The sequence below is a fragment of the Mustela lutreola genome, chromosome 7 (assembly GCF_030435805.1).
Source record: "Mustela lutreola isolate mMusLut2 chromosome 7, mMusLut2.pri, whole genome shotgun sequence".
Taxonomy (NCBI): Eukaryota; Metazoa; Chordata; class Mammalia; order Carnivora; family Mustelidae; genus Mustela; species Mustela lutreola.
In genome coordinates, this window is record NC_081296.1 from 90,390,562 (window position 1) to 90,399,206 (window position 8,645).

At 46.4% G+C, this 8,645-nt stretch overlaps 1 pseudogene; it reads right to left on the reverse strand.

Moving 5' to 3' along the window:
* Nucleotides 1–241: 241 nt before the first annotated feature.
* On the reverse strand, nucleotides 242–2,808 carry LOC131837216 (vacuolar protein sorting-associated protein 72 homolog; annotated as a pseudogene).
* Nucleotides 2,809–8,645: the final 5,837 nt, after the last annotated feature.

Here is an 8,645-nt window from a genome sequence, read left to right on the forward strand (position 1 = left end):
CCTCTGTACAGGATAAGAACTCAGTAATAAATAAGAGGCTAAGAAAGTGAGAGAAAGAAAAGGAGAGAGGCAGGCACGGAGAGGCATTTTATTTTGGTAGATTCAAACACAGGAGGAAAGACAGAAGAAAAAAAAAATATAGAAAAGGGTTGGGCCAAGATTGGACAACAAAGAAGAGAAGCAGGTAAAGGAAGGACAACGTCAAGAACCCCAGAGTCAGGGCAGGGGAGATTTCTCAGGACTAGACATGTCTTCGTCGGCTGCCAGTGCTCTGGTCCAAGGTCAGGGCCCAGAGCAGGGAGGCACTCAGGAGGCGGTGGCCCAGGGCCCACGGCCCAGGTTGTGGCCGCAGCATGTGGGCAGTGATGCCTTTCTTGCAGGCCTCAAAGATGATCTTGAAGGTCAAGCAGGGGCATAAGCTATGTCTCTAACAGGTTCCAGCGTCTACCAGCTCGACCTTCATTGCCCACCTGCCTGTACTCACTAACCGCTGCCTTACATTTTTCCTTGAGCTTTTCTTTCTGGTTAACCTCCTAACTCAGATGAATAAAACCCAAAACCACTCCTCACGTGATGGCAAGTCCCCTGACAAGGCCTGGAGCCAGCCCACCCCAGACCACCCAGGCAGTTTGACTAAACCCCTGACTGGAGCTTGTGCAGATGGACTGGGAAGTAACCCATGGGATGGCAGCCTTTACTCATCATAATACTAAAATATCTGCCCATGGAGGAGCGTCAGCCTCATTTACATAACCATACAATGTGTCTAGGCGTGCTTCTTTGAGGCTCAGGCACGACCTTACACTGGCCTCCACATACCACCAGAAGTCTTCCCTCTCTGAATATTCGTCCTAACCCTAAACAAAAGGTACTCATTCATCCCCCTTCCTCTGATATTATTTGCTGCAAATAAAGTTTTCTTTGTGCGACAAGTCATCTGAGGCAGTTTCCATGACTCACCAAGGAGCAAACTCATGCTGGTTCCATTGCACCAGGACCAGGCTGGGCAATGGGTCAACAAGAAGTCCTTCAGAACAGGGACCTTTGTAGGGCCACCCTGAGGAAACCCATTCTTCAAATGACATAGCATCACTAAAAGTGATGGCATCACATGAGCTGTGAGCAGGGTAGAAGACAGACCCAGCCCCAGCACAGACATCAAGGCTAAAGCAGTGGAAGCAGGATCAAGTACTTCTCCTCCGAAGTTCTCTGCCTTGGGGCCGGGCTCCACCAGCCAGGGACACTGTCACTGAGTAACAAGTGATCCTGTGCTCTGGATCTCCTGCTTCTTGCAAGCCGGCTTCTTTCTGGCAGGCTTGAGCTACTTCTGCTCTAAGCAGGAGTTAGGGGTCCCCAGAAAAAGAAAGATGAGACTTATCTTCCACGACACTAGAGAAGTCATTTTAGGCCTCCAGCTATGCCCCATGATCTATGCGCTACTTGCCCAAAAATACTTCTCAAAGAAGTTTCTGGAAGGTGTCAGAATTACAAAAAAAAAAAAAAAAAAGCAAAAACCACAGTAGTTATGGATTTTAAGGGAACAAAGGGAATGCAAAAACTAACAGTCTCCACCAGGCCAGGAAATAGGATATCACGGACAATAAATCAGTGGTAAAACTCCCAGTGCTATTTCAAAAGTAAGCTAACCCTGCATTCCTAATCCGAGATAAGGAACCCAAGATACCGTCCAGTTTATACCAGCTCTCAGAGGATGCCCACAACGCCTTCTACTTGGTCCGACAGTTACAGCTGCTTCATTACAAAGTCTCCATCCTAGCAGAAGCAGAAGCTTCATTAATATAACATAAAGATATGTATATATACATATGTGGGCAAGTTTTCTTTTTTTTTTTTAAGATCTTATTTATTTATTTGACAGAAAGAAAGAAAGATCACAAGTAGGCAGAGAGGCAGGCAGACAGAAGGGGGAAGCAGGCTCCCTGCTGAGCAGAGAGCCCGATGTGGGGCTCGATCCCAGGACCCTGGGATCATGACCTGAGCCAAAGGTAGAGGCTAAACCCACTGAGCCACCCAGGCGCCCCGTGGACAAGTTTTATAAGTGGGCCTTGCTACCTTTCACCCACCTGCCTTTACTACTGTCACAAATCTCCCCTTTCTGAATATTCATCCTAAACCCTAAATTTAAAAAGCTGCTCACCCCTGCTTGGGGAGTCATGGCTTTGGAAGTAATATCCCATGATCTCCTTATTTGCTGCAAATAAAGTCTCCTTTGTGTGACAACTCCACCTGGTGTATACCTGTAACTCACCAAGGAGCGAACTCATGTTAGGGTGGTGACAACATGTCGTCTCTGATAAAGGTAGGTCATGGCCCTCTGTGATGTTGGCCTCCCTGAGCAGCTCGTTTTCCATCAGCAGCCACTCACAAGGGAGTCTCTTTCACCGCCGGGACTGGCCCTGCCTCTCCTGGACCCTAGGGAATGTTTGTGTGTGCGCTCAAGAGATTGACACATGGACTTTTAGAGCATCAGAGCCATCACCCTCCAGTCCTGACCATAGCAGCGCCTTTTCTTCTAGGGCCTTCTGAGAGCTGCCAGCAGTGTTGATCTTTGGAGGACTCGAGTTCTCGGGAGGCCCCTCACAGGTCTGGTGACTCCTCAGTGCTTCCTTCTTGGCTCTTTGGCTTCTCTGCACTGACTGTCAAAGCCAAAGCCCACCTCGCCCACTGTGTCTGATTGTCCTCTTGATATCATCATCTCCAGAATCCTTCATGAAGCCTCCAGAAGTCATCTGGTAACTCCTCTTCCTACTCTGCCTCCAGTCCAGAAAGCTGGTTCCTTGAGGTCATATGGCCTTCTTTCCCAGACTGTGTACCACCAGAGGCCCCTCACCCGGCTTGGTCAGACAGAGGAGCAAGGGCAAAGTCCCAAGGTGGGGTCAGCACATCAGGTCAGAGGACACAGGCTGAAGTAAAGTGGTGGAAGAAGGGAAGTTAAAGGAGGTGAGATCAGAGAGATACCTAGGGCCAAACTACTTAGGCCTGGGTAGGGACTTCAGACTCTAAGAGTGATGCAATGCCATTGGAGGGTTTTGAGCAGAAGTGAGTTGTGACTGATGTACATTTTAACTGGGCCACTCTGCAAAATGGTTAGCCAATATACTGTAGGAGGACATGATGGGCAGCTTCTAAAATGGTTCCCAGCAATTCCTTCTTCCTCATGTTGAGTGCCATGATATTGTGACTTATACATGATTTCATAAGAAATACACATTTGGTCATCCCCATGTTCTGAACAGAGCTCCTAATACCCTTGGAATTTCCTAAGCAATGAGAGTGATGAAGGTATCTTTTGTTATTCAGAACAAACCCCTTCCAACCACACCTTACTTTATATTAAGAGGATGGTTAAGAGAAAACCCCTAGGTAACCTCAAGATGGGGGCTGTTTGCCAGGGGAACCAAACTTGATTATAGGATAGGAACTTCCAGCCCCATCCCAGCTCCAGAAAGAGAGGCTAGAGACCAAATTCAATCACCAATGGCCAATGATTTAATCAACCATGCCTACTGTAAGAAAGTCACCTCCAAAAAACCCAAAAGGATGAAATTCAGAGAACTTAAGGATGTGGGAACTCATGGAGGTGGTGGGAGATGGCACCTTGGAGAGATCATGGAACCTCTGCCCCTCCAACCACACGCCTCACCCAAGTCATCTCTTTCACCTAGCTGTTCCTCAGTTATAGCCTCTATTTTTTTTTTAACTTAAATCTTTAAAAATTTTATTTTTTTGTCAGAGAGAGAGAGAGAGAAAAAGTGTGAGAGAGAGCATAAGCAGCAGAGTGGCAGACAGAGGGAGAAGCAGGCTTCCCACTGAGCAGGGAGCCCGATGCAGGGCTCGATCCCAGGACCCTGGGATCATGACCTGAGCCAAAGGCAGATGCTTAACTGACTGAGCCCCCCAGGCATCTCGAGTTGTAGCCTTTTACCAAAAACCAATAATCTAGTAAATAGATGCTTTCCTGAGTTCTGGGAGCCTCTCTATCAAGTTAACTAAACCGGAGAAGGAAGTGGTGTGAACTTTTGATTTATAGCTGATTGGACGGAAGCATAGGTAACAACCTGGATTTGTGATTGGCTCCTGAAAGCCCTGTCATTTTCTCTGGTGAAACTGAGCCCTTAACCTTAACCTGATGGATCTGAAACCATCTTACAGGCATACCCTGGAGGTATTATGGCTTTGGCTTCAAACCCTAGCAGTAAGGCAGATATCACAGTAGAGTCAAATGGATTTTTCGGTTTCCCAGTGCATATAGAAATTATGTTTACACAATACTGTAATCTGTTCATTAAGTGTGCAGTAGCATTATGTCCTTCATTTTTTTTTTTTACATTCCTTAATTAAAAAATACTTTACTGCTAAAAAAAAAAAATGCTAACTATCATATGAGTTTTTAGGGAGTCATAATCACTGATCACAGTTTACCATAAAAAATAGATTGAAATATTGCATGAATACCAAAATGTGTCACAGAGACACAAAGTAGCAAGTGCTATTGGAAAAAGTGCTAACCCGGCCAACACAGGGTTACCACAAGCCTTCAAGTTATAAAGTAAGGCACAGTCAAACGAGGTACGAGTGTAAATGGTGTCAGAACTGAGTTTCACTGGGGGACACCCAGCCAGTGTCACAGAATTGTGGAAAACATCTGCACTTTCCCACACATCTGCGTTCAGAAGGGCTGGGAGTGTGGCAGTTTCTTGAGAGTAAAGGAGAGACAGAGCATAAAGGAGAGACCGTGAGGAAGTGAGCTTCTCCTTATGGTGCCCTCCTCTCATCCTCTCCCCTTGAGTGTGGGTTGGGCCTAGTAACTTGCCTCTGACAGAATACTGGGAAAGTAATGCAAGGCCACTTCCAAGACTAGGTTACAAAAGACGGGGACTTTCTTCTTGCCCAGCCTCTCTCACCTACTCTCCCTCTCAGAGTCATTTGGTCTTCCAAACCAGCCAGCTGCCTGGTTGAGAGAAGGCTCTGGAGAGGTGTCTGTGACCAGGACTGATGTCTACAGCCAACAGCCAGGGAGAACCTGAGGCCTTCTAACAGCAAAGTGAGCAAACACAGAAGCAGATCTGCCCCTGGGGAGTTCTGAGATGGTGGGAGCTCAACCATCCCCTTGACGGCAACCACCTCAGTGGCCCAGATGTCAGAGGCCCTGGGAAGCCACGCCTGGATTCCTGACTCTCAGAAACCCTCCTGAGATAACAACTGTTGCAACTAGGTTTGGGGGGTAACTTGTCATGCAGCAATAGATAACCAATACAGAAGGCAGGTCAGAAAGCAGAAAGATCCAGTTTTATAGGACACAGAAATGGTCCATCCCTCCTCAGGATAATGGCAATTTGGACTAGCACAGAGCAGGGACTGAGGTAAGAATTGGTTGCATTGAAAATGACTTTTGTGGGACGTCTGGGTGGCTCAGTTGGTTGGACGACTGCCTTCAGCTCAGGTCATGATCCTAGAGTCCTGGGATCGAGTCCCGCATCAGGCTCCCAGCTCCACGGGGAGTCTGCTTTGCTCTCTGACCTTCTCCTTGCTCATGCTCTCTCTCACTGTTTCTCTCTCAAATAAATAAATAAAATCTTTAAAAAAAGAAAAAAGAAAATGACTTTTGCAAAGTACCACTCAATATTTTTATGTTTATATCATTTCTACTCCTTGATAAGAATAGCCTAAGCAAGGGCTAGAATTTCTGGAAGACCGAATTGATTGACCCAGTTTAGGAGACACCATGACACAGTAAAAGGCTGTGTGGCCAAGTCAAAATGACTCAAAAATATCTATATCCTTGTTATGGGCTGAATTGTGCCCCACCCCTGAAAAAAAAAAAAAAAGTTGTGCTGAAGCCTTAATCCCACAAGTAACCTGATTTAGAAATAGCATCCTGGGGGCGCTTGGGTAGCTCAGTGAGTTAAAGCCTCTGCCTTCGGCTCAGGTCATGATCCCAGGGTCCTGGGATCGAGCCCCACATTGGGCTCTCTGCTCAGCAGGAAGCCTGCTTCTGCCTCTCTCTCTGCCTGCCTCTCTGCCTACTTGTGATCTCTGCCTGTCAAATAAATAATAAATAAAATCTTTTTTTTAATTTTTTAAAAATTTAAAAAGAAATAGCATCCTTCGAGATATAACTGAGAGAATACATTTCTGTGATTTAAAGCCCCTCAGTTTGTGGGACTTTGTTATGGTGGCCTTAAGTACCTAAGACAATACCCATAAACGGTCTTCCTTCTCCACCCACCACCCTTCGAAGTTGTGAGATGCTAAGTCGACCCTCAAATCCCCTCAGGAATACTATGCAGCCATCAAAAGAAATGAAATCTTGCCATTTGTGATGACGTGGATGGAACTAGAGGGTATTAAGCTGAGCGAAATAAGTCAAGCAGAGAAAGACAACTATCATATGATCTCCCTGATATGAGGAAGTTGAGAGGCAATGTAGGGAGTTTGGGGGGTAGGAAAAAGAATAAATGAAACAAGATGGGATCAGGAGGGAGAAAAACCATAAGAGACTTTAATCTCACAAAACAAACTAAGGGTTGCTGGGGGTAGGGGGGTCGGGAGAGAGCGGTGGGGTTATGGACATTGGGGAGGGTATGTGCTATGGTGAGTGCTGTGAAGTGTGTAAACCTGGTGATTCACAGACCTGTACCCCTGGGGCTAAAAATACATTATATGTTTACGAAAAAATTAAAATTTTTTTTTTAAATCCCCTCCTTTAGCACCAACAGAACCACACCTTCATAAAGACAGTTACGGAATGTTCCGTAGCAATGCCGATGATGATTTACCTTTCTTTTGTTGCTTCTGTTACACAAAAGATGAGTCTGTACTGAACACATCAGAAATCTTTTCAGTGATTGCTCACAGGTGACCAGCCTCTGATTCATTCCACGGCAAATGAGGCCACTGAGAAGTTATCAGTAAGGGATTTATGTTTTAGTAGCATGTTTAATTATGATACAACCACGACTGTCTCTTACACAGGAATTTAGTATGCAAGATTTACAGCTCTTAGTGCAATTTTGGCCTTTGTTGTCTCAAAGAGCCTTGTTTCTGATGTTTTATTAGACGACCAGCCTCTGTTAGATTGTGTCAGACTGCCCCCTACTGATCTGGGCTCATAATTTCATCCCGGCTGCTGCTGTTTTGAGTTGGTTTTCAGAATGTCTTTTACCAGTCTGTAAACCTGCCCGCCCTCGGGCCCCAAAGAACAGGGAGAACATTGGAATTGAGGGAGTGGGGGGGGGGAGACACTCTTTTTTTTTTTTTCCTTTTAATAAAACATGAACAACCACAAAATATATATATGAAGTTTTTCGTTTCAAAACACATCATTGGACCAGCTTAAGCTTGCAAGAGAAATTAAGTTTCCGGAATAAGAACAGATCAGATTCTTTTCTTTCTTATTTCTGGAGGGCGGCAAACACCTTCAAGAGATATCCTCTCTTTTCACGATGTGACAACAGGGATTTTTTTTTTTTTTTTTTTTTAAGAAAAGCCGATGAAATTTTAACTAATCCGACCAGCCAGAGGAAAGCAATATGACAAAAAGCACCTCAAAGGAAGGGTGGGATTTCTTTTCCGCTTCAAAGGTGTTGCTGTGTGATGCTGTGAAAAGATGTTCCCTCTCCCCGACCCCGGGCAGGGGGGTCAGAGCTCAGCAAACACCCACATGGGCCTCCCCAGTCTCCTCACTGCTGTCCCTCCTTCGCTGGTCCACCACTGGGCACGTAGATGGGGCCAGCCACAAAGAAAGGGACAGAGGTCAGGGAAAGGGTGGAGGAATGTATTAGTAAAGAAGAAATCTGGAAATGAGTATTTGGGCTTTATAAGACAAATCAGTTCTCAAGGTAATTGGACGGCCCTCCAAACGCCAAAGCTAATCACTGAGAATGAACTCCTACCAGGATCATGTCCGCTGTACCCAGCCAGGGCTCCTCACCCTCCAGGCTGTCCTGGAGATGCTTGGAGAATCTGATCCTCAGAGCTATATTTCGTGAGACCACATGCAGCCTTCTCCTTCCATGGACCTGCGGCGTTCCGCCATACATAGCTGTCTTGTAACTAGCTCTCAGCAGAGTGTGGTTTCTGGTGATCCCTGTCACTGCCCGGGTTTGGTTCTTGGTCCTGAGCCACAGGTGAGTACCTTTATTTCCTCTGCAACTGTCTCGTATCCTGCCTTGCCTGGGCTGGAAGGTTCTGGAGAGGGCAAGGAGAGGCGCATTCTTCCTCCCTGTCCGCCCTGTCAGGCATGCCATGGCCTGTGCTCCCTCCCAGAACTTAAAAGGAGGGCACAGATGGAGGTGGGGGGTGGGAAAGGTCACTGGAGAAGGGCTAGCATGATCGCAGTATGCCAGACAAACCCAAAACCCAGTCCATAAAAGATTTCTTTATTTTGCCTGGTCCAAGAGAATAGCCCAGCTACTATCTTTGGCTCTCCTCCATTCCTCACTCCCATTCATAAAATCGCTAGAGGAGGCCATGTGCTGCTTCCTCACAGAGCAGATCAAGTTGTGCTCGAGTCCAGAATGAAGTTGGATTGAGATGCAGTGGGCTGGAAGTCTGTCTGTCTCCTCTACCCTGACTCCCCCATCTGACTACAGCCATCATGAATCAATAAATCATAGGCGGGG